At 44.6% G+C, this 22885-nt stretch overlaps 1 protein-coding gene and 1 long non-coding RNA gene across 5 annotated transcripts in view; one reads left to right on the top strand and one right to left on the bottom strand.

Annotated features, from left to right (window-relative positions):
* The window catches only part of LOC137304671 (uncharacterized), a 78511-nt gene that overhangs the window by 3764 nt on the left and 51862 nt on the right, over positions 1-22885 (bottom strand). For 2 of the 4 annotated variants that reach the window (XR_010958606.1, XR_010958608.1), the window contains exons 2-3: positions 3894-3967; positions 1693-1811 (exon numbers count right to left, since the gene is read on the bottom strand). This is a non-coding gene — a long non-coding RNA (uncharacterized lncRNA). Of the gene's footprint in view, positions 1-1692; positions 1812-3893; positions 3968-18851; positions 18986-22885 lie in introns of those variants that run through there. The other 2 variants (XR_010958609.1, XR_010958607.1) reach the window with 2 other exon arrangements.
* herc1 (HECT and RLD domain containing E3 ubiquitin protein ligase family member 1) overlaps positions 19243-22885 on the top strand; it is a 266115-nt gene continuing 262472 nt past the window's right edge. The window contains exon 1 of the mRNA XM_067973317.1: positions 19243-19284. The gene's annotated coding sequence lies outside the window, so the exon portion shown is untranslated. The remainder of the gene's footprint in view (positions 19285-22885) is intronic.

The following is a 22885-nucleotide window of genomic DNA, read 5'->3' as shown; positions in this document are numbered from 1 at the left end:
CACCTGTATCTGGTTCACTTTAGGGCCTGCTGTGCCACATTTAAATGGCATCTAAAGGATGTGGTTAACCCCTCCATCCCATTCCCCTCCATTTCCACCCCAAATAATTACCGCCACTATATCAGTGTAAGGAATTTTCTTTCCTGGTACTGAAGGTTGGTGTTTCTTTGTCTAAATAGCATTGTTTTTAGCACTTTGGAGGTTGTATCAGGGCTACTGCCTCTACTCTTAATCAGGTCTTCTCAAGGTCCTACATAGATTTCTCAATGCGAATACATTTATTTATTTTCCTGTAATGAAGAGGAGGAGGAGGAACACATGGAAGAGGCTGGGTTGGAGGCTTTTGGAGTCAGTCATTGTCAAAGGTATCTCTTCCCTAAACATAGGCACTCACTCAGCAGGATCCACAGACCAAGATGATCGATCTTGGGCATCTCTGCAATATGAGGTGGGTTTACCAGACGGAGAGGAAGTGGAACAAGAGAGCCAGCAGCCAGAGCAAGGAGAGCACCACAGAGCAGGAGCGTTTGATATAAACTTTTGTTCATTAACTGGATTTTGATTATAGTGAATCCTCAGCAACATCATTGCCTACTGGGGCATTCGCTCACAGCTCCCCAGAAACTGTGATGTTGAGTTCATGTTTTCATACTATTAGAATGTAGTCTGATATATTGCCTATTGTTCTATTGTGTTTCCTTTTGTTATGTCTCAAAAGGAAATAAAACAGTTTGAATGAAACATGAATGCCAGCACTGTGGATCCAATCAGTCAGTGTGACCCTTTTATGTCTGAGGTCCCAACTACAAACAGGAGTGGGAGGTGCTACACCTTCAGTCCAAGTGGAAATACCAAATTGCAGAATGTACGTGTGCTGCCAATCTCAATAAGACCATCTAACGCCAATGATGATCATTGATACATTCTGCCCTTCCTTCTAATATAAAAATACCAGGAAATTGATGCACTTCCTGTGGGAACACCCCAAAGAATTTGGACTAAACTCAAACAAAATCCTCTCTTGTTGGTTGATGATTTGTGGAAATACCCTTAAGAACAATAAAGAGGATATTACAAACCAGATAATAGATTAATGTGTTAACCAGAATATCCTTTCTCAGAAGCTTTGTTCCCAGCTTCCACTTAGTCACTGGGGAGAAGTACGGCATTTATTCTTAGGGAAAATCATCAGCAAATCACTGCATCTCTGACATGCACCTATTCGTATCAGGATAGAATACGCAGGCACCTAGGGGAGATCATTGGCTCAAATGTCTGTTTCTGTTATGAATTTGGATTGCGGTAATTGAACTTTGCTCCCTACAATTGGGAAACTTTTCTGTAATCTGTATTTTCAGAGGGGTGAGACAATTAGCAATGAACAATGACTCCATTTTCAACAATCTGTCCATTGAATTAACTGTACTCCCATGCTACAACTCTACCGATTGGCAGAATATTAAAGACTGACCAAACTTGTGACAGGCCGAAACAATTAAAGATATTTATTTGCAATCCAATTGAAAAAATCTGAAGCACACAAAAAAAATCAGCAAATACTATTAAGTATAACTATTAAAAGTAAAGATAAAGAGCCAAGACCACAATGGGTTAATTAATCTTTTCAAGAAAAGTGTTTCAAAAATAACACAATCCTTGATTGACAAATTCTACCAGTCTTTGACCTCTCACCTCTTTTTTGGTCGTGGTGTCAATGTGCCTTGGATAATGGTTTAGGTAATGCGAACCTCAAATTATTGAAGCCCTTCTGTCGAATCAATCCCAAGACGTAGAAGTAAAAAAATGCTGCACTGGAAAAAAAACCATGAAGTTATTGACCTCTCGTGGGATCTGAGAAATCCATCTGTACGATCCCTGGCAAGAGCAAATAATGACTCATCACTATTTGTAATTCCTTTTAGATGCTTGTAATAGGTTCCTGGGCAAACAAATAAAACTTCATCAGGAGAGAGTTTCATTATTTACTTTCTTAAAACATTTTAGAATTTTGAAAACGTCTATCAGATTCCCCGCACCCCAACCTTCTCTGTTCCAGAGAAAAGGCTTTTCAAGCCTTTCTTCAGTCTCATTCCTAGAATCGTTCTCTGTCCCCTTTCCAGGGCTCTGATATCCTTCCTAAAATGGGTGCACAGAACTGAATGCAGTTCTCCAACTGTGGCCTAACCAATGTCATATACAAATTCAACAACATTTCCTTGTTTTATAGTCAATGCTCTCTGTAGTAAAACCAGAATTTTATTCCTATTTTTGTTGGCCTATTCTATCTGCAGCCTTTGAATTTCTCTGTACCTGCACAGATAACTGTGTTCCTCTACTCTGGGGAGAGTCTTACCCTTTAAGGCATTGTCCTCTCGCTGCATATTTTTCCCCCAAAACGTACAACACATTTCTTCGTGTGGAACTGAATTTTCTGCTGCTTATCTTTGGGGCTTTGTTCATTAGAACAACACAGATCACTGGGTGATGTGATCAAAGTATTTAATATTATGACAGGATGGGACAGAAACAGACTGTTTCCAATAGTTGAGGGGTCTAGACTGAGATACAAGATTCAATGTAAGAGATTTAGAAGAGGGCAGGAGAAACTTCTTCACACACACAGTTATGAGGCTGTGGAATTAATTTCCACGACTAGTGGTTGAGGTAGGAAATATATCAGCAACAATCAAGATTAGATTGGATAGGTGGATAAAGGAAAAAGAGATAAAGGGATATGGGATCAGGGTAGATAAACACGATTATTCTCATATAGAGGGTAAACGCTGACATGGACAGGTTGAGTCAAATGGCCTTTTTCTGTGTTGTAACTTCTATGTATTTTAATACTCATAAATTTCTAACACTCATTCTTCTATTGATTAATAAGTGTTTAGGTGAAATACATTTTGTCCTGATGACAGTGACATTCTCACATGTACATGTGCTCTCATTGCTCCTGCGATGACCAACATTTCAATGAGCCATTTGGCAATCTAACCAATTCCTAGTCTTGAAGTAAAATCAACCGAAATTGAAACATTTTGGAATGTATGTTGTATTTTTAGAAATATTAACCTGATTTGCCTTGGGCAAATCCTGACACCCATAATCTGTTAATATCATGGAATCTGGATGCTCAAATTTTACCCATTCCCAATTTGTCAAAGGTGGAAGATCACAGTCGAGACTCGCTCACTGTCTTGGTTGGAGTACTGTGTAATGCAGTTAGGCACACGGGGAAGGGAGGTAATGAATTGTGAGGAGTTCTGTCAATATATAACTAGATACTCACTTTCACCATTCATAACTATCCAAATGTTTGAAATGTACAATGGCTGCTGGTTGATGTAAATGCTGACTTTCCCTTTTTAATCCGGTAAACAAGAAGCTCTAGTGGTACATCATGATCTTTTGTTAGAATCCTTCGATAGTAATTGACGACAATGTTTTTTTTAAAAACATATGTCACACGTGTAAAGATATTTCCATAGCTGAGCCCTGTTAATCATGTAGCCAGTTCAGAATGTGACACATCACAGGTGTTTTGGAAAGGAAATCCTATTTTGGCAGCTGTAATGTGTGTTAATGATATCTGCTCCAATTAACCAGCTAACACCCTCTCTGGGAGTGTGAATCATCCTGAAAGAATTCATGCCAGATTCAAATACATACAGGGGCGTTCAGTGACTGATAACGAAAGCTATACCAGAGTAAGATAGGAAGATAAATAAAAATGCAGCAGCCTTCTGAGAAGGCAAATTGCGACATGATCACATGTTGGGTTCATCTATAAGTTATGTCAACGATAGCTGCTCTCCAGGGCAGCTGTCTAAAAATGTTCAATTCAATAAGAAAAAAGTACATTAAAATGATAATTAAAATGTATAAGTTACCTGGGGATGACTGAATCACAGCCCAGGAAGCTCTTATGGTGAACAGTCCGATTAGTGTTAGAAATTTCAGAGATCTGGAAAGAGAATTATTCAAATCAGGCCCGAACAGTTTCTAATTCCCTGGACGTTTTGCAAGGAATGGCATTGCTCAGTTTTTCTTCCTAAATTTTATTTTAAGAAACCAAACATTACAAGTATCTATTACAAGTTGAAAGAGGAAAACTTACAAACATTTAACAATTAATGATCTTGGAATGCCATTTTTTAAAATTTAAAATTGTGCACTGGTTTACATTTACAAGAGGGTACATTGACAGTAAAGTTATGAATATTTATGCAGTAATTTAACATACTTCAGATCTGGAACAGATGTGGGTAGCACAGCACAGCTGGATGGGGGAGCCACGGAGACTGCCCCATCTTTTCTGGGGGTGTTTTTGGGTTGGTTACTCTGTACAGCTGGGGACCATATTGTAATGTATGCTGTCACTTGTACCATACCTTCCTTCCTTCCTGGCGAAGGGGGAAGCCTCCGAAAGCTTGTGAATTTAAAATAAAATTGCTGGACTATAACTTGGTGTTGTAAAATTGTTTACAATTGTCAACCCCAGTCCATCACCGGCATCTCCACATCCTTCAGCAGGGCTGTGTTGTGAGGCCTGTATCAGGCTCCAAGAAGAGAGCCCCCAGGCTGCTTGATATTCTCCCAGTTTACACTGTTCATGTGTCCCGTTTGCATGTATCTAGATCTGTATTCCTTGTTACACCTTGTACTTGCATTATTCATGTGTGTATTGTGAAAGTTTGAACTAAAAAGACAAACAAAGCTCCCACTTTACGTTTAAGACTTTTTTTGAAGTAAATTTATCCCCTTGCTTTTCACTTGTCGCATAACTAGAAGTGGCCGATTCACAGAATCACTTATTCCAGTCAGATTGATGTTACACATTTTGAGCAAAATGTTTTTATAAATTAGATTTTAGGGACATTCGCTGTGACTGTAGCGTGGGTGTGAACGGTTTGTAGTGAGATTCGCTTCGCACTGCGGTTATAGTGTGACTAGCATCTGAACCCAGAGTCAGGACTCGACCCGACACTGGAGCGAAGACAAGTGAGCCTCTCGAGAGGAGTAGTCTCACTCCACTCCACTTCAGAGTCAGTTCAGACCTTGTCACCCGAGTAACACTCCACGAGGTAGATTCTGACTTTGTGCGATAAAACAGGCAATAGCCAGTCGGCAGCTGGTTTTACATCTCTCAAATAAAAATCGAGAGAGATGTAAAACGGGCTGCCCACTTTACACTATCGCACAAAATCAAAATTACCACCTACATATTTAAGGTCGGTGCAAAGTCAAAACAACTGCTTACCAATGCTAAATTTGCTGGATGAATGCACCATAAGGTTTCTAAGATAAATTTCTGGCAAACATATTTGGGCAAATATGTGCAAGTTAACACAGAATTATAATGGTAATTTAAACTGCACATCCTGTGTTTGTGTTTGGTCCATTCAATGAGCTAACATTTTTTGCATAATAGCACTTGAGCCTATCCTTTTAAATACATGCAGGAGTAGTTATTTGTATTGATCCCAAGGAAATACTTCCATCACTAGGAGTAGCCCACAAGTTTTTTAACTGATGGTAATCAGGAGATGGTTCAAGTGTTGAGGTTTTGTTCTACCTCAGTTTCTCCCCTTTCAACCTTGGTTTTCCCGCTCTCCTGGGACTACAGTCTAATCTGGTTTTGTTTTTATAATGCTTATTATATTTTTATTTCATGTCATTGCTCTGTAAGACTAGGGGTTGAATTTCCTCGCCCTTTTCAGTGCATTACTGGCGTATAAATGGTTCAGGAATGTTTTTCAGCCAGGAAATACGGACAGAAACCATCGTGTCTGTGGCACAACTCAGTCAATCGATTCAACTCTGGGCCTTAACCTGCTTAAAGGACATGTTTTGGATTTAGTTTCCACTTTCAAAACGGATAGTAGCACCTGGGAGGTTGAGAGAGAAAGGTAATCAGAAATCTTTAAACCTGGGTGTAGAATTTCTGCTTGTTTCCGCTAGTTTTGCACTCAGATTCCAGTGCGATCGTCCGAACCGGTGCAACAGATCGGGGGAATTTAAAACGTAAGTGAGTTACGCCCAAAAACACTTATGCTCGTGTTTTCCACAATCTGCTACCCTGGTTCAAGACTTAGTGCTCCCAAATCAGGCCCCATCCACAAAACTGGCCAGGCCCCCAGGTGAACATTGCAGGTTTCCACCGATTGTACTGGTTCTGAAGGCACTTCAAACTGCGTTCATTTTCTTAGGCACTAGGAGGCACATGTTGAAAGATTTTACATATCGAAAAATATTTAATTTACTAAGAAACTGACTACCGTACACCAATGAAACTAGTAAACAGTATTTTTAAGTCATTTTCAGTGATTTTAAATCCGGTTACTCACAGGCGTGGGACTAGACACTCTTATTAAAAATGCTTATTTTTGGTGATAAACCCATTTTCAGCTGTATTAATAAAACTGCTCTGGGTTACCGCTATTAAATATATCAAGGAATACTTTTTACTGGAAAGAAAAAAAGAGAAACGATTACATTCTATTACACTGCCCAATTGCACTGGTTCATGGAAGATTTTACGTTTGTGATTATGCAAATACATTTTAGCAGAAACTTAAACTGTAACCTCTTGCTTTTTTAACGGCAATCATAAAATAAAGTTATATTAAATACATGAAACTATAAATCAATGTAGAAGAAAGAGAATGGGGAAAAGGGAATGGAAGAAAGTGAAGAGAGTGAGCAAAAGGGATGACATTTATATTGTAACACATTAATCAATTCTGCATAAAATGCGCGTTGCTACCCACAGAGTAAGGGGTTGTAAATCCCTGAGAAATGTTTGCTCAGATTTTTGACTATTTGGCCCGGAAGAGATTTTTATGTTATAATGGGGTAGAATTTCTGCGGGATCTCCTGATCTTTTGTCATAAACTCAGGTGGAACAGCCTAAAGAGAGAACCTCAGGGAAATTCTACCACCAATATATTTTTGGTAGAAAGTCAGGTTCAGGATTCTAAGGATTAATTCCCAAAGGTCCAACTTATATTTTTTAAACTTGACAGAGAAAAAATGCCGGAGTGACTGGTGCAAAGGACGACTAGGAATGTCGATGAGCTCTTCCGAAAGGTCATGGATTAACCCTTAAATCAGTTATCCACATCAGTATGAAATCAACGGAATAAACATCGTGTCGGTTCTATAAAGAGCAGGAGATCCCGCAGAAATCACCAGATTATGTAATCTTCGAATGGCTTCCTTTTCATTAAGTGCAGCAAAGACTTTAATGGACGGGTGATGTGGGGGCGGTTTCTGACCCAAGGTAGTAGGTTTGATTGGCAGCTCGTCTGGCTGTTCTCTGACAGAGAGCTGGGGGAGGTTCAGAGGTCAAGTCATTGGCTTCCTGCTGCACTGAAACGAGACAGTCTGCAGAAACCTGGTGTGGAAAACGGTCACAGATGCAAAGAATTCACTTCCTAAGTTTATTATTTCCCATGTATTAGGAGGGTTATGATTGAAATTCACTGAGATTTATTCTGTTTGTTTGGAAAAGGTTCAGAGAGGCCATCAGTTTAAAACCTAGTTTGAAGACCCTTAGTTACCACGAGAGATTGAGAGCTGGGTTCTTTTTACTCTGGCAAAGCGTTGACTTCGGGGAGACTTGATTGAAACATTTAAAATGATGATGATAAGTTAGGGAGAATGAGGAGTGCTGCGTATAAGTTACCTAAGCATAGAGCTAACTATGAGGTCAGAAGGGTTTTTTTCTGACAAGGCTCATAGACCTTTGGAATAAGTTGCCAGCTCCGGCAGAGAGTGCGGATTCATTGAGATCATTCAAAAGCTGGATGAGTTCCTAGTAGATGCTGATATCATCGAGTACAAAAGGTCAGTGGGATGTCGGATGATGATCCTCATGGAACTGGATTTCGATCGCCTGCAGGGGTCAGAGAGTAACTTCCCGGAATTAATTTTTCTCATAATTGGCCTAGGGTTTTATTTTTAAATCTGTTTTTGCTCTTCCCAGGAGATTACATGGCTGCCAGCTAGAGGGGAGTATTGAGAGCCATGCTGCTTGGCTGCAACAATACTGAATGGGACAGGCTCGATGGACAAGCTGGCCTTTACATGTAAAATAAACCAGCTCATTGGTTCACAATTGGGCTCATTTCACCAGACTTTATCAGTCTGTCTTCGAGCGGAGAGATGTGCACATGGGAGTAAGTGTGAGACTACAATATCCAGTTCTCATATGAGGAGTTTTAGTTCTGCAATGCCATGTCACACTATCATATCATTAGAGATTAGTCGTGGCTCAGTTGGTAGCACTGAGTTGGTAGCCCCTGAGCCAGAAGGTCATGTGTTCAAACTCCACTCCAGAGACTCAAGCCCAAAATCTAGGATGACATTCCAGGGCAGTACTGAGGGAGTGCTGCACTGTCTGAGGTACCGTCTTTGGGATGAGACGTTAAACCGAGGCCCTGTCTGCCCTCTGAGATGGATGTAAAAGACTCCATGGCCACTATTCGAAGTAGAGCAGGGGAGTTCTCCCCGGTGTCGTGGCCAATATTTATCCCCCAACCAACATCAATAAAACAGATTATCTGGTTATTATCTCATTGCTGTTTGTGGGAACTTGCTGTTTGCAAATTGGCTGCCGTGTTCCTACATTACACGAGTGACTACACTTCAAAAGTAATTCATTGGCTGTAAAATGGACATCCTGAGGTCATGAAAGGTGCTATAAAAATGCAAGTCTTTCTTCTTAGATAATGGCAGTAAAGGTAAACTCCTGATCTTAGGCTACTTATGGGAAAAACTGTTGACACTGAGCTCAAGAGAATATCTAGCGCAGACCCAAACTATGTAACAGAGGCCTACTTCTGTGTCATGAGTTCAAGTCTCAACTTGAAGTTCTTGGCCAGATCTTGAATTGTTGGCTTTGCCTTTGCTATCCATTTTTTCCCTCTATAAATGAATTGGTTCCTCCTGCATGGTTGATGTCCATATCAATCATAGCAAACTCTTCCCCTCTGCATTTTGTCATCCGTGTGCAGAATTCTTCCCTTCTGAGGCTCATGAAGATTCACAGAGTGTGAAAAGTAATATGGACAGGTTAAGAAACAAAAGATTGATCAGGAGTAGCTGTAAATGGCAGCAGCCGAACCATTACCAGCACTAGCTGACCGAAAAAATGGGAGCAGTGGTTATGATCTGAAGTTATTGAAATCAATGTTGAGTCCAGAAGGTTGTAAATTGCCTAATCGAAAGATGAGGTGCTGTTCCTCGAGCTTCCACTGAGCTTCATTGGAACAGTGTAAAAGGCCGAGGACAGAGAGATCAGAGTAGGAGTGGGACAAGGAATTAAAATGGTGAGCGACCGGTAGATCAGGGTCACACTTGCAGAGGTGTTCAGCAAAGCGATCACCCAATCTGCGTTTGGTCTCTCCAATGTAGAGGAGACCGCATTGTGTGCAGCAGATACAGTGTAATAAATTGAAAGTACAAGTAAATCGTTGTTTCACCTGGACTTAATCTAAGGTAAATTATGTTTATCTGAGGTGAATTCTATAAATGTCGATGTGACAGCAAGACTTGCCATTCACCGAGCCCTGCCCTCTCACCCCCTGGATTTCACCTCAAATAGCACCATGGGCACCTCAACAGTCTATTTGGGAGAGCTGGTTAAATGGCAGCACTAATGTACCAAGCAGTCGATGGAAGAATGGGAAAAATAAATGGGCAGTGAAGATTGGTGGTGTGGAAAGTGGAAGAGGGGGCTGGTTTGACTGTGAGGCTTCTCATTTCATTCAAAGTAGCTTGCAGTAAGGATGAGGCGGGTTTCCTAGGAAATCAAATGCGAGGCAGTCTAAGATGAGTTTAGAGTGAATGCACGTAAATGCACATAGCGTGGTAAATAGGTTGGTGAACTGCAGGCTCAAGTTGCTACATGGGACTATGCTATAGATCTGGTTCAAAGAAGGGAAGGATTGGGTACTTAATATTCCTGGCTACAAGGCATTCAGGAAAGATAAGGAAGGAAAGAAAGGAGGGGGTGGCAGAATTGATCAAAGAAACTATAACACTGGAAAAAGATGATGTAGTTGAGGGGTCAAAGATTAAATCTATTTGGTTAGAATTAAGGAACAATAGACGAGCTATTACGTTACTAGGTGTATACTATTGGACACTAAATAGTGGGAAGGAGATAGAGGAACAAATTTGCAGGCAAATAACAAAGATGCAAGAACTAGAGAGTAGTGATAATAGGGGACTTCAATTATCCCAATATAGACTGGGACAGTAACAGTGTAAAGGGCAAAGAGGGGGAGGAATTCCTGAAATGTGTACAAGGGAACTTTCTGGAACAGTTCGTTTCCAGTCCAACCAGGAAGGACAGTGCTGGATCTAGTCCCAGGGAATGAAATGGGGCAGATGGAGCATGTTTCAGTGGAGGAGCATTTGGGGAACAGTGATCATAATATCATTAGGTTTAGAATAGTTATGGAAAAGGACAAGGAACAATCAAATGTGAAAATGCTTAATTGGAGGAAGGCAAATTTCAGTGAGTTAAAAAGGGATCTTGGCCAGGTGGATTGGAATCAAAAATTGGCAACAAAACAGTAATTGAATAATGGGAGGCCTTCAAGGAGGAGTTGGTTCAGGTACAGAGTGGACACATTCCTACGAGGGGGAAAGGAAGGGCATCCGAAGTTAGAGCTCCCTGGATGACTAAAGATATAGAGATTAAAATGAAACAGAAAAAAAGAGGCTTATGACGAATGTAAGGTTCATCATACTGTAGTGCAGTGTTTTTCAACCATTTTTTCCCCTGTGACCCAGTGGAAGAAAAACACTTACACCAGGGACCCAAAACAAAAGTATCTTCTGACTGGAGTTTTCATAAAATCACAGTAAAGGGCAATACACACTCACTTTAACCACTTCACTTCAAGTAATAACTAAAATTAGACATCGACGTGACTTGAAAAACATTTTAAATACTGTAAAAAAAAAGATCAGGTTGAGTTTCACGTACTTAATGTGGGTCTGCCTGTTATTCATGATCTCGTTCCAATCTGGATCACAAGGTGAAAGCACTACACACCTAGCAGGTGCACTGCTGAGACGGTTTCTTCCTCTTGTTTTTAACCGTGTCAGTCGAAAATCCCAGTCCGCACATGTAGGTTGTTGTGAATGGCAGCAACACAGAACACCAATCTTACTCAACAGTGGACATTCTTTGAAAGCATTGATCCAAAAAGATAACAAACTTATCACAGGTGAGTTGCACCAGCTTGTTTATTACTCAGGCATCAAATTTTGCTTCATTATTGATTCAGGCTTAGCTTATCAAAGTATATCTTTTTTTAAATAACCCAGGCTTTCCTTGCTGCTGGACTGCATCTAAATTTCTCAGCTGATAAACACAGCTCTGTGCACACATTTGGATAAGCACATGCAGAGCTCTGCTCTTCCCCAATCTGAGTGGTGCGTGTGGGGCAACATAACTTGATACTGCCAAATTGTTGCAGTCTGAAGTCTACACCAGTACAAAACAAATGTATTACAAATGTACAAATTGGTAGTTGCAATATAATAGTACAAATAAATTATAGTAGCTGAGACAACATTGATGAAGACTTGATCAGTAAATTTCTAAATACTTTTTTTGGAGGAGTGGGCGTGAGGGTTTGATGAGGAACCCTCACAATAGCTTCAACTTGTAAATGTCAGATATGTTCATGTTTGCCAGCTATGGAAGAACAAACTTTTAAGCTGTAAACCGCTACTGTTTCCTGTGGGGGAAAATCAGGGTGACTTCCTAAAAAGAGGCCAAGGTGAAACCAATTCAATCCCGTTTATATCTCAAGTTGGGTAGCTGGAATATAAAATTGCCTTTAGGAGGATTACATCTTGAGTTCTTCGTGCATGCCTATTTTCAAAAAAGAAAAACTGCAATGCTGACGCGATGACCAGTAGCTCAGCGGTTCAGAAAGAAACTTCTTCAAAACGCCAGGAAAAACGCACTGCCTAGAGCGTCCCTCTGGGTTGATCAGTTGAAGGAGCGGCCGCCACTCTGCTCCCAGTACACGGGCCAGGATGTCGTGGCTGTTTTCTTTTTAAAGAACAGCAGGACAAGGTCTGTTTTCTGAGCCCAACTAAAGGTGCGGGGGCGAGTACATAAAACGGACTGAAATTAAACTCCAGATTGGAAACCCAGATCTCTCTTTACAAACATGTTACTCATGGTTCTTAATGAATACTTTGCATCTGTCTTCACAAAGGAGAGGGATGATGCAGGGATTGAAGTTAAGGAGGAGGAGTGTGAAATATTGGATGGGATAAACTTAGTGAGAGAGGAAGTATTAAGGGGATTAGCAGCTTTGAAAGTGGATAAATCACCAGGGCTGGATGAAATGTATCCCAGGATGTTAAAAGAAGCCAGAGAGGAAATAGCAGAGGCTTTAACAATCATTTTCCAAACTTCACTAGATACAGGCATAGTGCCGGAGGATTGGAGGACTGCTAACGTTGTACCGTTGTTTAAAAAGGGAGCGAAGGATAGACTGAGTAATTACAGGCCAGTCAGCCTAACCTCGGTGGTGGGGCAATTATTGGAATCAATTCTGAGGGACAGGATAAACCGTCACTTAGAAAGGCATGAACTGATCAAGGACAGTCAGCATGGATTTGCTGAGGGCAGGTCATGTCTGACTAACTTGATTGAATTTTTCGAGGAGGTAACAAGAAGGATCGATGAGGGTAGCGCAATTGATGTAATTTACATGGATTTTAGCAAGGCTTTTGACAAGGTCCCACACGGCAGACTGGTCAAAAAAGTAAAGGCCCATGGGATCCAAGGGAATGTGGCAAATTGGATCCAAAATTGGCTCAGTGGCAGGAAGCAAAGACAGGTGATTTTGCAACTGGAAGGCTGTTTCCAGTGGGGTGCCATAGGGCTCGGTACTGGGACCTGTGCTTTTCATGGTATACATTAACGATTTGAACTTAAATGTAGGGGGCATGATTAAGACATTTGCGGATGACACAAAGATAGGCTGTATGGTTGATAGTGTGAAGGAAAGCTGTAGACTGCAGGAAGATATCAACGGACTGGTCAGATGGGCAGAAAAGTGGCAAATGGAGTTCAATCTGGAGAAGTGTGAGGTAATGCATTTGGGGAGAGCAAACAAGGTAAGGGAATATACAATAAATGGGAGGATACTGAGAGGTGTAGAAGAAGTGAGGGACCTTGGAGTGCATGTCCACAGATCCCTGAAGGTAGCAGGACAGGTAGGTAAGGTGGATAAGGCGGCATGTGGGATGCTTTCCTTTATTAGCTGAGGCATAGAATATAAAAGCAGGGATGTTATGTTGGAACTGTGTAATATACTAGTTAGGCCACAGTTTGAGTTCTGGTCTGGTCACCACATTACAGGAAGGATGTAATTGCACGAGAGAGGATGCAGAGGAGATTTACGAGGATGTTGCAAGGATTGGAGAATTTTAGCTATGATGACAGATTGGATAGACTGGGGTTGTTTTCCTTGGAACAGAGGAGGCTGAGGGGTGAATTGAATGAGGTGGATAAAATTATGAGGGGCCGAGATAGAGTGGATAGGAAGGATCTATTTCCCTTAGCGGAGGGGTCAATAACCAGGGGGCATAGATTTAAAGTAATTGGTAGAAGGATTAGAGTGGAAATGAGGAAAAAAATTTTCACCCAGAGGGTGGTGGGGGTCTGGAACTCACTGCCTGAAAGGGTGGTAGAGGCAGAAACCCTCAACTCATTTAAAAAATACCTGGAGAGCTGTGACCTGCAGGGCTACGGACCAAATGTGGGAAAGTGGGATTAGGCTGGGTGGCTTGTTTCTCAGCCGGCGCGGCCACAATGGGCCGAATAGCCTCCTTCTGTGCCGTAAATTTTCTATGCTTCTACTCCAGGTCCGCCTCCCATTTTCACCCGGAGGCTTCACAGCCGCCATGATCAGGTCGAAAATGGTTTAAAATTTACTGAGAACATGAACCATATCACCTATATTTAAAAAAAATAATGATCGTGGTCCTGGGGGGGTGGGGGGTCGGAGATCGTGGCCGGGGGAAGGGTCGGAGATCGTGGTCCTGGGGGGGTGGGGGGTCGGAGATCGTGGCCCGGGGGAAGGGTCGGAGATCGTGGCAGGGGGGGTGGGGGGTCGGAGATCGTGGCAGGGGGGGTGGGGGGTCAGAGATCTTGGCCCGGGGGAAGGGTCGGAGATCGTGGCCCGGGGGAAGGGTCGGAGATCGTGGCCCGGGGGAAGGGTCGGAGATCGTGGCCCGGGGGAAGGGTCGGAGATCGTGGCCCGGGGGAAGGGTCGGAGATCGTGGCCCGGGGGAAGGGTCGGAGATTGTGGCCCGGGGGAAGGGTCGGAGATCGTGGCCCGGGGGAAGGGTCGGAGATCGTGGCCCGGGGGGGTGGGTCGGAGATCATCTTGTTGAGCCTGGAGGAAACACTCCTGCTCCTCCTGGCCCACAAGCAGTGCAGTAAAGGCACTTACCTGTTGATCTGGGCCTTCTCGCCTCCCCTTACGTGGCGTGAAGCAGAAGGCCTGGGAATCCCGGCCCCGAAGAGTTAAAAATGAAAAAACCTATTAAAATGGAGGCCCGCAGCCTCCTTAAAAGATTTCACTGACCAAGCCGCCTCCTGAGAGCAGATTGGTTGCCCGCCCCTCGACCTGCCTCTGTGAAAACGGGAAGTGGGCGGGTCGGAGGCGAGTTGGGGTCGGGTTTTACTTTTTTTTAAAAAACAATTTTTACCTTCCCACCCATCCCCAACCCACCCGATAAAATTTACCCCATAACGTTTGATTGTGATACAAAAATGATTTAATCAGACTTATTAATTGTGTCAAAAGCATCTGGCCCATTCTCCCAAAAGGCTGGGCACTCTGTTATAGGGAGAAGTATTTAATAACAAGTATAAAGCCACCTGAACTCTGCTGAGTTACAGGAACATGACGTTATAGACAAAAAAATATAATGGTATCATTGTTAATATCTATTAATCTGATTTGGCGAGGGGAGCTTGTTTTTATTTTGATAAGTGGACAACCTAACTGGTCTGAATGGATTCATATTATTTAGAAAAATATGCAGTCACTGGATTTAAAACCAATGGTTGGATTTTATTTCCAGAAATTCATATGGATGAGAATAGAGAAGAATTGAGACACTGAGTGACACCCATACCTTGAGATAAATAAATGATACTGCTGTTTTGGTCCTTTCTGCCATATTTATAGTCAACACTGACAATAAAAATAACAGCGACACTTATCTTATCCAGAAGTTACACATGTTGAACAATTCTTCCTGAACTGTAATGGGGAGCTGGAATAAGCTGATAAATGATCCTTCCTGAATTGTCTCCTGTTCTTTTGCTGTTGCATTATTTATATCTAATAATGATTGACTGGAATTGTACTATGGAAAGGAGTGAGTTTTCATTTTAATGCAGCTTGTAACTGGCCTCTGGGCTGCCCATGTTTGTATGTGTATACTATTTATAAACATGTATACAGGATGAAATGATGCTGTGAGATAGTAGTATACAAACTCACTTTTGTTTGTAACTTAGACTGGTAACGTCGTATTTTCTGGATAACTTGGGTCAAATGTGACAAAAGCCCCAAAATTGCAAGGCTCCGCTCCCGGTGCAGAATATCACTTGGCAGGAGTACATTCAAAACCATAGCTCACAAATGGCCAGAGAGTCGGGAGCAGCACGGATTGGGTGAACTATCCTCCATGCCTGATCTGCATTTTGTCAAACAAGGCTCTGTGCTGGGGACAGAGTCTCACAGTTATGGAGCGAAAATATTAGGCGGATAATCAGCTCAGTCTTACTGTTAGGTCAGTTTGATAGTAGAAGCCTTCATGAAACAGTGTTTAGAGAAAGAAGAGGCAGAAGAGTTGTGCTCATTAGTGAGTGATTTGTGTGACATGGGGAGAGATTTCCTCTGGTCAGTACGTTAATGATGTAAACACAGTGCATGGATTCTCTAAATTTGCTATTTCCAGCGAAATTGTGAAAACGTTCCAAAAGTCAGGTGTACAATATGCTAGAAATCAGAGGAAATCTTCCTGCTAAGTTTATAATATCACTAACACACCAGAGGAAATCTCCCCCCACCAATTGTGTTTTGTTTACAAATGAATGGATGTTTGTTTAACATTTTCTTCATTAAGACAGTGCTACTTTAAAATACATACTACTGAACCAGCCAGGGAGAGCCATCAGAATAAACAGTAACCTCACTTTGTAACTCTAGTTAGTGCCAGCTTTTGGATAAGACATTAAACGGAGGCCCTGTAAAAAAATCCCCTGGCCCTTTTGCAGAGCAGAGAACTCTCCGGCTATCCTGGTCAACATTTATCCCTGAACCAACACCACTAAATTGTATTAACTGGTCATTGTCTCACTGCTGTTTATAGGACCCTGCTGTGCCCAAACTGACTGCCAAGTTTGTCTATGAAACAACAATATCTATACATCAAAAGTACTTCATTGGCTACAAAGCACTTTGGGCTAGCCTTGGGATGTGGAAAGTGATAAATAAATGCAGCTTCTTGCTTTCTTTCCCTTCAATGGCATATTTGACAAACATCGCAACCATTTGCCTAAACACATGTACCCTAGGATCCAAATTAACCATGAAAGATCGATTTAAATATGAATTGTGAACCCATGCGAATCCAGCATTTCACATTATTTAAGGGATATTTAATACATAAATATCATTCAGCACCAAAGAGGGGGTCATTTTAACTTTGGCCGATAGTGATCGATTCAGCCGCCCGTTATACATCTCTCCCAACAACTTCAATAGAAATGATGGGGGTCGGGGGTGAAAGAGAGGCGTCACGGGGGGGGGGGGGGGGGAAGAGAGGCGTCACGGGGGGTCGGGGGGGAAAAGAGAGGCGTCACGGGGGGTCGGGGGGGAAAAGAGGCGTCACGGGGGGTCGGGGGGGGAAAAGAGGCGTCACGGGGGGTCGGGGGGGGAAAAGAGGCGTCACGGGGGGTCGGGGGGGAAAAGAGAGGCGTCACGGGGGGTCGGGGGGGGAAAAGAGGCGTCACGGGGGGTCGGGGGGGGAAAAGAGGCGTCACGGGGGGTCGGGGAGGAAAAGAGAAGCGTCACGGGGGGGGAAAAGAGAAGCGTCACGGGGAGGGGGGGAAAAGAGAAGCGTCACGGGGGGGGGGGAAAGAGAAGCGTCACGGGGGGGGGAAGAGAAGCGTCACAGGGGGAGGGATAGAGAAGCGTCACGGGGGGGGGGGGGAAAGAGAAGCGTCACGGGGGGGGGGGGGAAAGAGAAGCGTCACGGGGGGGGGGGGGGGAAGAGAAGCGCCACGGGGGGGGGGGGGGAAGAGAAGCGCCACGGGGGGGGGGGGGGGAAGAGAAGCGCCACGTGGGGGGGGGGAAGAGAAGCGCCACGGGGGGGGGGGGGGAAGAGAAGCGCCACGGGGGGGGGGGGGAAGAGAAGCGCCACGGGGGGGGGGGGGGGGGGGGGGGAAGAGAAGCGCCACGGGGGGGGGGGGGGGGGGAAGAGAAGCGCCACGGGGGGGGGGGGGGGGAAGAGAAGCGCCACGGGGGGGGGGGGGGGGAAGAGAAGCGCCACGGGGGGGGGGGGGGAAGAGAAGCGCCACGGGGGGGGGGAAAGAGAAGCGTCACGGGGGGGGGGGGGGAAGAGAAGCGCCACGGGGGGGGGGGGGAAAAGAGAAGCGTCACGGGGGGGGGGAAGGAGAAGCGTCACGGGTGGGGGGAAGGAGAAGCGTCACGGGGGGGGGGGAAGGGGAAGCGTCACGGGGGGGGGGGGAAAGAGAAGCGTCACGGGGGGGGGGAAAGAGAAGCGTCACGGGGGGGGGGGAAAGAGAAGCGTCACGGGGGAGGGGGGAAAAGAGAAGCGTCACGGGGGGGGGGGGAAAGAGAAGCGTCACGGGGGGGGGGGAAAGAGAAGCGTCACGGGGGGGGGGAAAGAGAAGCGTCACGGGGGGGGGGGAAAGAGAAGTGTCACGGGGCGGGGGAAAGAGAAGCGTCACGGGGGGGGGGGAAAGAGAAGCGTCACGGGGGGGGGGGGGAAAAGAGAAGCGTCACGGGGGGGGGGGAAAGAGAAGCGTCACGGGGGGGGGGGGAAAGAGAAGCGTCACGGGGGGGGGGAAAGAGAAGCGTCACGGGGGGGGGGGAAGAGAAGTGTCACGGGGCGGGGGGGGGGAAGAGAGGTGTCACGGGGGGGGGGGAAGAGAGGTGTCACGGTGGGGGGGGGGGGAAAGAGAGGTGTCACGGGGGGTGGGGGGCGGGGGGGAAGAGAGGAGTCACGGGTGGCTGAATCGATATTGGCCGTTTTACATTATTGTACAATCTCAAAATTATCCCCAAGAAGTTTTAGTTTATTCATTTCTTTAAGAATGTCGAAGTAAGGATTTTGATTTTGAATATGCACACACACATGTAGATTGAAACTAGTCTAATCTAGGACACTGGGTTTCAGATGTGCTGCGAACTTAGAAATAATAAAGCTGCAATGAAGGAGGAGCTTCACTTGTCTCAAAATAAGACACTAAACTTATATTAGAGTGAAATTCAGTTATTAGCAGGATCGGAGAACACAGTGGGAGAAAGTGGTTGTGTGTTGGGTGTGAGATGGATATTGGGGGAGGACCAATTACTGGGCGCGATCTTTTCTCCCCGATCCCCGCTAGAAGTGCACTCGCTGCCAAATTGGCACCTGGCGGCTTCAGTGTGCTGGGGGTGCTCGCCCAAAACTGATGTTAGGTCCTTGATTAGGGGTCTAATGAGGCCTAAACACAGTCCTTAAAGAAACCGCTGGAGGCCGTGAACAGTGAGTTTTACCTGAGTGTGGAGGCAGGAGGAGCAGGAGTCAGAACCGGCTGAAATCAGTGACCTCCAAACCAGGCCCGATTGGCCCCCGGCAGCTCGCCGGTTAAATGCCGATGAGGTCCTGTACCGAATCGGGCCCGGATTCGTGCCGGCGAGCCGAGCAATTGCTGCCCTTCTAATCTGCTCCCCCCTAATCTCTAGCATCACTCTAGGAGGCCAACAGAGTGTGCTCAGAAAACAAATTAAGGAACGAAAGCAGTCATGAACAAACATGCCAAGTGGTGACGGATTTCTTGGGAAATAGAAACCAGAACCATAAACTGGGTAAACAATCATTCTAACTTGTACGATCAAGATAAAAAGTATTGAAAGTAGCTGTAGTTTGAAACAGTCCAACTCTGTGTAGCTCCTAAGGGGATGTGTCGGGAAGATTTCCAACAACAAGGTAAAGAAAATGACTCAGTGGTAATTTATATAGGATGTTGATTAAACTGTGTGACACATTCTTTACCTTTACAGGCTGGCGATAAAATGCAATGGAAGGAGTGACATAGTTATGATAAAAGCAAAATACTGCGGATGCTGGAAATCTGAAATAAAAACAGAAAATGCTGGAAATACTCAGCATCTGTGGAGAGAGAAACAGAGTTAATGCTTCAGGTCGATGAACCTTCATCAGAACTGGAAGAAGTTGGGGATTTAACAGTTTTTAAATCAAGAAGAGAAAGGTGGGTTGGGGAGAGGGGAGGAGAGAACAAGAGATAGGGTGGAGGGCAGGAGTGATTAAATGTCAAAAGGGATAATGGTGCAAGGCAAAAAGGGGGTGATAATGGGAAAGTATAGAAACAAAAGATGGGTCTAGAGGAGTTGTAAATGGCAACAGCAGAACCATTACCGGCACCTGCTAACCGAGAAAATGGAAGCAGTGGTTATGAGCTGAAGGTATTGAAATCACTGTTAAGGGTTGTAAAGTGCCTAATCAAAAGACGAGGTACTGTTCATAGAATCATAGAAAGGTTATAGCACGGAAAGAGGCCATTCGGCCCATCGAGTCAGCGCCGGCTCTATGCAAGAGCAATCCAGCTAGTCCCACTCCCCAGTCCTTTCCCGGAGCCTTCAAATTTTTTTCTTTCAATTACTTATCCAGCTCCCTTTTGAAGGCCATGATTGAATCTGCCTCCACCACTCCCTCGGGCAGTGCATTCCAGATCCTAACCACTCGCTGTGTAAAAAAGTTTTTCCTCATATTACCTTTCGTTCTTTTGCCAATCACCTTAAATCTATGTCCTCTGGTTCTTGACTCTTCCACCAATGGGAACAGTTTCTCTCTATCTACTCTGTCTAGACCCTTCATGATTTTAAATACCTCTATCAAATCTCCTCTCAACCATCTCTGTTCCAAGGAGAACAACCCCAGCTTCTCCAGTCTATCCATATAACTACAGTCCCTTATCCCTGGAATCATTCTAGTAAATCTCTTCTGCACCCTCTCTAAGGCCTTCACATCTTTCCTAAAGTGCGGTGCCCAGAACTCGACACAATACTCCAGTTGTGGTCAAACCAGTGTTTTATAAAATGTTCATTTTTTAAATTCGTTCATGGGATGTGGGCCTTGCTGGCAAGGCCAGCATTTATTGCCCATCCCTAATTGCCCTTGAGAAGGTGGTGATGAGCCGCCTTCTTGAACCGCTGCAGTCCATGTGGTGAAGGTTGTCCCACAGTGCTGTTAGGAAGGGAGTTCCAGGATTTTGACCTAGTGACGATGAAGGAACGGCGATATATTTCCAAGTCGGGATGGTGTGTGACTTGGAGGGAATGTGCAGGTGGTGTTATTCCCATGTGCCTGCTGCCCTTGTCCTTCTAGGTGGTAGAGGTCACGGGTTTGGGAGGTGCTGTCGAAGAAGCCTTGCAGTGCATCCTGTGGTGGTACACACTGCAGCCACTGTGGGCCGGTGGTGAGGGGAGTGAATGTTTAGGGTGGTGGATGGGGTGCCAATCAAGCTGGGAGCTTTGTCCTAGATGGTGTTGAGCTTCTTGAGTGTTGTTGGAGCTGCACTCATCCAGGCAAGTGGAGAGTATTCCATCACACTCTTGACTAGTGCCATGTAGATGGTGGAAAGGCTTTGGGGAGTCAGGAGGTGAGTCACTCGCCGCAGAATACCCAGCCTCTGACTTGTTCTTGTAGCCACAGTATTTATGTGGCTGGTCCAGTTAAGTTTCTGGTCAATGGTGACCCCCAGGATGTTGATGGTGGGGGATTCAGTGAAGGTAATGCCATTGAACGTCAAGGGGAGGTGGTTAGACTCTCTCTTGTTGGAGACGGTCATTGCCTGGTACTTGTCTGGCACGAATGTTACTTGCCACTTATCAGCCCAAGCCTGGATCTTGTCCAGGTCTTGCTGCATGCGGGCTCGGACTGCTTCATTATCTGAGGGGTTGCGAATAGAACTGAACACTGTGCAATCAGCGAACATCCCCATTTCTGACCTTATGATGGAGGGAAGGTCATTGATGAAGCAGCTGAAGATGGTTGGGCCGAGGACACTGCCCTGAGGAACTCCTGCAGCAATGTCCTGGGGCTGAGATGATTGGCCTCCAACAACCACTATCATCTTCCTTTGTGCTAGGTATGACTCCAACCACTGGAGAGTTTTCCCCCTGATTCCCATTGACTTCAATTTTACTAGGGCTCCTTGGTGCCACACTCGGTCAAATGCTGCCTTGATGTCAAGGGCAGTCACTCTCACCTCACCTTTGGAATTCAGCTCTTTTATCCATGTTTGGACCAAGGCTGTAATGAGGTCTAGAGCCGAGTGGTCCTGGCGGAACCCAAACTGAGCTTGGTGAGCAGATTATTGGTGAGTATTGGTGAGAAATGACTTCCATACCTTTGTACTTTACGCCTATATTTATAAAGTCCAGGATCCTGTATGCTTTTTTAACTGCTTTCTCAATCTGCCCTGCCACCTTCGATGATCTGTGCACATAAAGCCCCAGATCTCTCGGTTCCTGTATCCCATTTAGAGTTGTGCCCTCTAGTTTATATTGCCTCTCCTCGTTCTTCCTACCAAAATGTATCACTTCTCATTTCTCTGCATTAAATTTCATCAGCCACATGTCCGCCCGTGCCACCAGCCTGTCTATATCCTCTTGAAGTCTATCACTATCCTCCTCAGTGTTCACTACCCTTTCAAGTTTTGTGTCATCTGCAAATTTAGAAATTGTGCCCTGTACACCCAAGTCCAAGTCATTTATATATCAAGAAAAGCAGTGGTCCCAGCACCGACCCCTGGGGTACACCACTGTGCACCTCCCTCCAGTCAGAAAAGCAACCGTTCACCATTACTCCCTGTTTCCTGTCCCTTAGCCAATTCTGTATCCACGTTGCTACTGCCCCCTTTATTCCATGGGCCGCAATCTTGATGATAAGCCTATCGTGCGGCACTTTATCAAATGCCTTTTGAAAGTACATATACACATCAACTGCATTGCCCTCATCTACCCTCTCTGTTATCTCATCAAAAAACTCTATCAGGTTAGTTAAACAAATCCTTGGTAAAGACAGATGCAAAGTACTCAGTTAGTACCTTAGCCATCCCCTCTGCCTCCATAAGTAGATCTCCTTCATGCTCCCTAATTGGCCCCACCCCTCCTCTTACTACCCTTTCACTGTTTACATGCCTATAGAAGACTTTTATGTTGGCCGCCAGTCTATTCTCATACTCTCTCCTAGCCCCTCTTATTTCCTTTTTCACTTCCCCTCTGAACTTTCTATATTCTGTCTGGTTCTCACTTATATTATCAACCTGACATCTGTCATACTTTTTCCGTTTCATCTTACTATCTCTTTTGTCATCCAGGGAGCTCTGGCTTTAGTTGCCCTACCTTTCCCCCTCGTGGGAATGTACCTAGACTGTACCCGAACCATCTCCTCCTTAAAGGCCGCCCACTCTTCAATTACAGTTTTGCCTGCCAATCTTTGATTCCAATTTACCCAGGCCAGGTCAGTTCTCCAATTGAGTATTTTTACTTTAGAGTGGTCCGTA

The sequence above is a fragment of the Heptranchias perlo genome, chromosome 38, assembly GCF_035084215.1.
Source record: "Heptranchias perlo isolate sHepPer1 chromosome 38, sHepPer1.hap1, whole genome shotgun sequence".
Taxonomy (NCBI): Eukaryota; Metazoa; Chordata; class Chondrichthyes; order Hexanchiformes; family Hexanchidae; genus Heptranchias; species Heptranchias perlo.
This window is presented reverse-complemented; position numbering and strand designations above follow the sequence as displayed.